The sequence below is a fragment of the Nicotiana attenuata genome, unplaced genomic scaffold (assembly GCF_001879085.1).
Source record: "Nicotiana attenuata strain UT unplaced genomic scaffold, NIATTr2, whole genome shotgun sequence".
Lineage (NCBI taxonomy): Eukaryota > Viridiplantae > Streptophyta > Magnoliopsida > Solanales > Solanaceae > Nicotiana > Nicotiana attenuata.
In genome coordinates, this window is record NW_017673082.1 from 109,797 (window position 1) to 118,855 (window position 9,059).

Consider the following 9,059-nt stretch of genomic DNA (forward strand, 5'->3'; position numbering starts at 1 on the left):
AAAGAAATACAACTTTTTGAACGAAAGAAACAGTAAAACAGAAGAGATGGACGGGGACTTCAAGGTCTGTGAACGCCGATAGATCTACCTTAAGTCTCCGGTGGTCCGGTCTGAGCTGTTATGCCTCTCGATCAACTGGGACCAATACCAAAATCTGCACAAGAAGTGCAGAGTGCAGCATCAGTACAACCGACCCCATGTACTAGTAAGTGTCGAGCCTAACCTCGACGAAGTAGTGACGAGGCTAAGACAAGACACCCACAAATAAACCTGTGTAATTTAACAATATATGTATGACGATAACGGCAAATAAAAGTTAGACAAGTAATATCGGGAGGAGGACATGCTGAGGGGATCGCAAGATAAAGAATCACAGTAGTAATAAGAACTTGATCAACCAATATACCTTAAACAGATAGAAACAAGTAAACACAGTAAAGGAAAATGCAGGGTATCACCCTTCGTGCTTTTACTCTCAACCTCACCATATCAATCAATAGAAACGGCACGGCATCACTCTTCGTGCATTAACTCTCTCATAACATGTCACAGCATCACCCTTCGTGCATTAACACTCACAATATGGTACGGCATCACCCTTCGTACATTAACACTCACAACATTGTAACGACCCGGCCGGTCGTTTCGAGAGTTATAGCTATGTTCCCCCATTTCCTGCTTCTTTTGTGTTCAGCTATGTTATAATATACCGGGTTAGTTTGTTCGGATCCGGAGTGGTTTCGGAGAGAATTGAGACACATAGTCTCTTAATTGAAAGCTTAAGTTAGAAAAGTTAACCGGATGTTGACTTATGTGTAAGCGATCTTGGATTTGAACTTCGACAGTTCTGTTAGCTCCGTTAGGTGATTTTGGGCTTAGGAGCGTGTCCGGAATGTGATTTGGAGGTCCGTGGTAGAATTAGGCTTGAGTTGGCGAAAGTTAGAATTTTGGCGATTTTGGCCGCCAGTGGAAACTTTGATATCGGGGTCAGATTTGATTTTCGGAAGTTGGAGTAGGTTCGTGGTGTCATTTCTGACTTGTGCACAAAATTTGCGGTCATTCGGACGTGGTTTGGTAGGTTTCGGCATCGTTTATGGAATTCGGAAGTTTAGAAGTTCTTTGGGCTTGAATCCAGGTGTAATTTGGTGTTTTGATGTTGTTTTGAGTGATTCGAAGGTTCGACTAAGTTCGTATGATGTTATGGGACATGTTGGTATGTTTGGTTGAGGTCCCGAGGGCCTCAGGTGAGTTTCGGGTGGTTAGCAGATCATTTTTGGCCTTGGTGAGATAGCTGATCTGCTACTGTATTTTGGTTCTGGTTTCCTCTTACGCGTTCGCGAGTGGGGCCTCGCATTCGCGAAGAGTGTTTCTGAGATGGTGAAGTTTTGTTCTTCGCGTTCGCGAAGGAGAGGACGCGAACGCGAAGGATAGGGCAGTGTGTGAAGCACGAACGCATTAGTGGTGTCGTGTTCGCGAAGAGGAGTGAGCCAGTTGGGGACCCCAGGTCCGTGGTCTACGCGTTCGCGAGATGAGGGTCGCGTTTGCGAAGGTTTGAGCAGGTAAAGCATCACGTTCGCGAAGCTGTTGTCACGTTCGCGAAGAGTAAAGCGGAGAGGCAGTCTGAGTTGGTCTACGCAAACGCGAGAGGTCGATCGCGTTCGCGAAGAAGGAAATCTGGACAGACAATGTTAAATTCAAAATCGAGGGTTTGAGCTCATTTTTCATATTTTGAGCTAGAGATCACGGATTTGGGCGATTGATTTTCGTGAAGTTGATCGGGGTAAGTGTTTCTCACTTGGTTTTGGTTAAATCCCTTGATTATATCTTTAATTTTATCATCTAATTTGTGATTTGGGGTAAAAATTGGGGGAAAAAGAGGAAGTGCTCTTGAGATGGAATTTTGAGGTTTTGAATGCGATTTTGTTGTCGAATTTGAATAAATTTGGTATGGTTAGACTCGTGAGTGAATGGGCTTTTGGGTTTTCTGACTTTTGTCGGATTTCAAGACGTGGGCCCGGGGGCCGGGTTTGAGTCGATTTCGGATTTTGACTCTATTTTGGTAGTATTCTTGTGGAATTGATCCCTTTAGCCTATATTGATTGTATTGTATTACTTGTGGCTAGATTTGGGATGTTTGGAGGCCGATTAGAGAGGCAAAGGCATCGCGGAGTAGGATTTTGCTTGGTTTGAGGTAAGTAACGCTTCCAAACTTGATTCTGAGGGTTCGAAACCCCAAACTATATGTTATGTGATTAGTATTGATGTGACGCACATGCCAAGTGGCGGGCGTGCACCGTGAAAATTGTGACCTGGGTGATTCCATGGCACACTTTAGTGACTCTATCCTGTTGATATCCATGTTTTCATCATGTGATAAAGTAATTGAGCAGTAAATCATGCTAGATATCATGTTTAGGCTTTATGCCGATATTGTTAGGGTCCTTAGTGGTCGTTTCTTGGTGTCATCTCACTATTTTCATTAATATTCCGTACACGGTAATGTTTATGCATTTTTAAATCATATCTCAGTCTCAGTTATTTATTGATTCATCATATCATTGTTCCGGGTTTGTTTTCATGACATTGTGAGCCCATGGTGAGACTGGAGAGGTTGATGACTGAGTGAGGCCGAGAGACTGGCTATGAGTGACAGTTATGGGATCGTGTTGCACGCCACAGCGGTTATATTGATATTATGATAGCGCTTGTGCTGTAGGAGCCCCTCCAGAGTCTGTAACACACCCCCAGTGAGCGCGGATGATATTATTGAGGGATGGATTTTCCTAGACATCAATTTGTCCGAAGTACTTGATACCTGGAGATAGATTTCTCCACAGGGTTGGATTGCCCTTTTTCCTCGGTACTGGGTGACTTACAGTCAGTGTTGTATATGTTTCGGGATGGATTTCCCTGGGCTGGATGGCCATATACAGTACCGAGTGGTTGAGCACTTGAGAGTTGAAGCACTTGGTGCATTTCATACAGTCTGTGCATTGGCATGTAGAGATAGCTGAGCTGTATACCTTACACTATTCCGATCCGTATTTATTTTATTACCTTGAGCTGTCTATTTAACTTGAAAGCATGCCTACAATTTTGCACATTTATTTTTGTTATATCTGTTGCGGTTGAGTTCGTCACTACCTTTCAGTCTAAAGTTTGGACTTGTTACATACTGAGTTGGTGTACTCACGTTACTCCCTTCACCTCGTGTGCAGATCCAGGTGACTCTGTTCACGACGGCGGTTGCTGATTAAGGATCCCAGAGTTTGGAGACTATAAAGGTAGTTGCACTGCGTTCGCGGGACTTGACTCACCTTCTTTATCATTTGATGTATTTTCAGTTGTTTTATTTAGATCTTGTAGTGGTTTGTATTCCGAATAGACGCTCATGTACTCAGTGATACCCTGGTTTTGGGCTGGATTGTACCACTTTGGGATTTCTTATGTTTGAAACAATTTTCTTTAAATGTTAAATGCTTCCGTTTAGGTTTTCAAACCTACTGTTGTTGTGTTGAGTGGTTAAGTTGAGGCTGGCCTAGTTTCACGATAGGCGTTATCACGACGGTCGATTTTGGGTCGTGACAAGTTGGTATCAAAGCCTAAGTTATATAGGTCTCACGAGTCATGAGTGTGTTTAGTAGAGTCTCGCGGATCGGTACTGAGATATTTGTTCTTATCTTCGAGACACTGCAGAACTCATAGCAAATTTCACATTCTTGAATTCTTATCGTGCGAATCTGTTGATACTGGTAACTAAACTTTTGTTATTCTATTCTTTCACAGATGGTGAGAACGCGTGCTACTGGGCAAGACGGACAACCACCGGTGCCACCAGTCAGGGCCGCGAAAGGCCGAGGTCGCGGTAGAGGCCGTGGTAGGGGCAGAGGTGTAGCTCGCACAGTAGCTAGGGTGGGACCTGTAGATCTACTAGTTGCCCCAGTTCAGGATCAGGTCCCAGTTGTGGATGCACCAGCGGGACCAGCTCAGGCACCAGCTGTGCCCTTCGTGATCCCGGGTCTTCAAGAGACCTTAGCTGAGATTCTGACCGTGTGCAGTAGTCTTTCTCAGGCGGTCTCTGTTACCACTGCATCAGCCACTTCTCAGGCCGGGGGAGGTACTCAGACTCCCGCTGCCTGTACACCAGAGCAGGTGGTATAGGGACTCCAGACACCGGGGGCACCACCAGCCCAACTGGTTGCACCTGCTCAGGACTATGTGGTTCCAGTCATGCCCGATGATAAGTAGCGTAGATTGGAGAGGTTTGGGAGGCTCCAGCCTCCGACTTTCAGCAGTGCAGAGGGCGAGGATGCCTAGGGTTTCTTGGACAAGTGTTAGAGGATTCTCCGTACAGCGAGTATTCTGGAGACCAGTGGGGTCTCGTTCACTATTTTTCAGTTCACTGGAGTGGCCTTCACTTGGTGGGAGGCTTATGAGAGGCGTAGGCCGGTAGGTGCAGCGCCACTTACATGGAAGCAATTCTCCATTGTCTTCCTGGGAATTATGTGCCTCAGTCTCGCAGAGAGGAGCTGTGCAGGCAGTTCGAAAGGTTGCGTCAGGATGATATGACTGTGATGCAGTACGAGATGAGATTTTTTGAGTTAGCCCGTCATGCTGTTTGGTTTGTTCCCATAGACAGGGAGAGGATCATGAGGTCCATTGATGGCCTCACATTTCATTTTCATGTGCTTATGACCATAGAGAAGGTGTCTGGTGCTACCTATGATGAGATTGTTGACATTGCTCGGCAGATAGAACCGGTCCGCAGTCAGGAGCAGGTTGAGAGAGAGGCCAAGAGGCCTCGTGGTCCAGGTAGCATTGGTGGTGTTCCTTCTTGGGGTCAGTTTCACCACAATAGAGGTCGTCCTTACAGGCATGCTCAGACGGCCCGCCCAGTTCACCGTGTTGCATCATCTGGCCATGGTTCTCACAGTTCTCAGCGAGGACACTCATCTCTCAGTACCCTTCCAGCTCAGAGTTCGTCTCATGCACCATCAACTCAAGGTTCATCTATGTCGGGGCCTTCTAGCGGGTATCGCGGTGCTTAGGGCTCCCTTCAGTCCCTAGTGGCCGGTAGAGGTTGCTTTGAGTGTGGAGATTTGGTTCATATCAAGAGGTACTGTCCCCGCCTTACGGGAGGTTCATCTCAGCATAGGAGTCAACCTTCGACTTCAGCACCAGTTACTTCACCACCCGCCCAGCCAGCTCGGTGTGGAGGTTAGTCAGCTAGGGGTCGCCCTAGAGGGGGAGGCCGATCAGGTGGCGGTCAGGCCCGTTGATATGCACTCCCTGCCATACCAGATGCCATTGCTTTAGACACAGTGATCACAGGTATTATCTCTGTATGTCATCGAGATGCTTCTGTATTATTTGACCCTGCTTCCACCTATTCATATGTGTCGTCATATTTTGCTCATTATCTGGACATGCCCCGTGAGTCTCTAGTTTCATCTGCCTATGTACCTACGCTAATGGGCGATACTATTGTTGTGGACCATGTATACCGGTCGTGTGTAGTGACTATTGGGGGATTAGAGACTAGATTTGATCTGTTGCTGCTTAGTATGGTTCACTTTGATGTGATATTGGGCATAGATTGAATGTCTCTGTGTCACGCTATTCTGGACTGTCACGCTAAGACGGTGGCGTTAGCCATGCCGGGTTTGCCACACATTGAGTGGCGAGGTTCGTTGGATTATGTTCCCAGCAGAGTGATTTCATTCTTGAAGGTCTAGTGGATGGCTGGGAAGGGTTGTCTTTCTTATTTGGCCTTTGTGAGGGATGTCAGTGCAGAGACTCCTACTATTGATTCAGTTCCGGTGGTGCGAGATTTTCCGGATGTGTTTCCTGTAGACCTGTCGGCCATGCCGCCGGACAGGGATATTGACTTCGGTATTGATTTGGTACCGGGCACTCAGCCTATTTCTATTCCACGTATCGTATGGCACTGGCGGAGTTAAAGGAATTGAACGAGCAGCTTCAGGAACTCCTTGATAAGGGGTTTATTCGGCCTAATGTGTCACCTTGGAGTGCACCAGTTCTATTTGTGAAGAAGAAGGATGGCACTATGAGAATGTGTATTGATTACAGGCAATTGAACAAAGTCACAATCAAGAACAAGTATCCTTTGCCTCGTATTGATGATTTATTTAACCAGCTTCAGGGAGCGAGGGTGTTCTCCAAGATTGATTTGAGGTCAGGGCATCACCAGCTGAAGATTGGGGACTCAAACATTCATAAGACAACTTTCAGGACCCGATATGGTCATTATGAGTTTATTGTGATGTCTTTTGGGTTGACCAACGCCCCAGCAACATTCATGCATTTGATGAACAGCGTGTTTCGGCCTTATCTCGGCTCGTTTGTTATTGTATTCATTGATGATATTCTGGTGTACTCTCAAAGCCAGAAGGAGCACGTCGAGCATTTGAGGGTTGTAATGCAGTGGCTGAAGGAGGAGAAGCTTTATGCCCACTTCTCCAAGTGTGAGTTTTGGCTTAGTTCAGTAGCATTCTTGGGACACGTGGTGTCTAGTGAGGGTATTCAGGTTGATCCGAAGAAAATAGAGGCAGTTCAGAGTTGGCCCAGACCGTCCTCAGCCACAGAGATTCGGAGCTTTCTTGGTTTGGCTGGTTATTACTGTCGGTTCGTTCAGTGTTTCTCGTCTATTGCATCGCCCTTGACCAAATTGACCCAAAAGGATGCTCCTTTCAGGTGGTCGAATGAGTGTGAGGCGAGCTTTCAGAAACTCAAGACTGCCTTGACCACAGCTCCACTGTTAGTTCTGCCATCAGTTGCTGGCTCTTACACCGTATATTATGATGCTTCTTAGATCGGCATTGGGTGTGTTTTAATGTAGGAGGGTAGAGTGATTGCTTATGCTTCGCGTCAGTTGGATCTCCATGAGAAAAACTACCCTGTTCATGATTTGGAGTTGGCTTCCATTGTTCACGCGTTGAAGATTTGGAGGCACTATCTCTATGGTGTGTCTTGTGAGGTGTTTACTGATCATCGTAGCCTCCAGCACTTATTCAAGCAGAAGGATCTCAATTTGAGGCAGCGGAGATGGTTGGAGCTGCTAAAGGACTACGACATCACCATTTTGTACCATTCGGGAAAGGCCAATGTGGTGGCCGATGCCTTGAGTAGAAAGGCAGTGAGTATGGGTATGTCTTGCATTCCTTCCTGTTGGTGAGAGACCCCTTACAGTTGATGTTCAGGCTTTGGCCAACCAGTTCGTGAGATTAGATGTTTCGGAGCCCAGTCGGGTCCTAGCTTGTGTGGCTTCTCAGTCTTCCTTATTCAATCGCATCAGAGAGCGCCAGTATGATGATCCTCATTTGCTTGTCCTCAAGGACAGGGTTCAGCACGGTGATGATAGAGATGTGACTATTGGTGATGATGGGGTATTGAGGATGCAGAGCCGGATATATGTGAATGTGGATGGGCTACGGTTGATTATTGAGGAGGCCCACAGCTCGCGGTATTCCATCCGTCCGGATGCCGTGAAGATGTATCAGGATTTGAGACAGCATTATTGGTGGAGGAGGATGAAAAAAGACATAGTTGCGTTTGTAGCTCGGTGTCTCAACTGTCAGTAGGTGAAATATAAGCATCAGAGACCGGGTGGCTTACTTCAGAAGATAGAGATTCCAGAGTGGAAGTGGGAGCGGATGACCATGGATTTCGTAGTTGGGCTCCCACGGACTTCGAGGAAGTTCGATGCTATTTGGGTAATTGTGGATTGGCTGGCCAAGTCCACGCACTTCATTCCTGTGAGTACTACCCATTCTTCAAACTGGTTAGCTGAGATTTACATCAGAGAGATTATTCGCCCGCACGGTGTGCCAGTTTCCATCATTTCACACAGAGGCACGTAGTTTACATCGCACTTTTGGAGGGCCGTGCAGCGAGAGTTGGGCACTTAGGTTGAGTTAAGCATAGCATTTCACCCTCAGACAGACGAACAATCCGAGCGCACTATTCAGATATTGGAGGACATGTTACGCTCTTGTGTCATTGATTTTGGGGATTCATGGGACCATTTTTTGCCACTCGCGGAGTTTGCTTACAACAACAGTTACCAGTCGAGTATTCAGATGGCTCCATATGAGGCTTTATATGGGAGGCGGTGTAGACCTCCAGTGGGTTGGTTTGAGCCGGGTGAGGCTAGGATTTTGGGTACAGACTTGGTTAAGGATGCATTGGACAAGGTGAAATTAATTCAGGAGCGGCTTCACACGGCGCAGTCGAGATAGAAGAGTTATACGAACAGAAAGGTCCATGATGTGTCTTACATGGTTGGGGAGAAGGTCTTGCTGAAGGTTTCACCCATGAAGGGTGTTATGAGATTTGGGACAGTATTTCATGTTTCTATGCTTCGAAAGTATATCGGCAATCCATCTCATGTTCTCAATTTTAGCACGGTTCAGTTAGATGGTGATTTGACTTATGGTGTGGAGTCGGTGGCTATTTTGGGGCGTCAGGTTCGAAAGTTGAGGTCAAAGGGATATAGCTTTAGTGAAGGTGCAGTGGAGAGGTCAGCCCATGGAGGAGGCTACTTGGGAGACCGAGCGGTAGATGCATAGAAGATACCCACACCTATTTAAGGCTCCAGGAATGTTTCTAGACCCGTTCGAGAATGAACATTTGTTTAAGAGGGGAGGATGTAACTGTTGATACCCAATTTTTTCCCTAAGTATTTTTATACCCAAAATACTTCCAAAATAGCATATTGGTGCATATATAAGCACGCCCAAGAGTTTTGGCATATTGCCTATTTTAATACAACAAAATCCAATGATTATTCCCAAAATTATCATTTTTGGTGAATAATTCATTTTATTCTCACACTTATACCAAAATATAATTAAGGTAATTTTTTTGCATATTTTTACGAATTCATCTGGTGTTTTTAACGCTAAATTGCACACAACTGCAATTATAGCCTATATTACGATTAATGGCATTTTACACTTATAAAATTATTTCTAGTATTTTCAGATTAATGTTTATATATTATTAATTAGCTCAGTGCTTTTAATTTGTTTAAAATCATT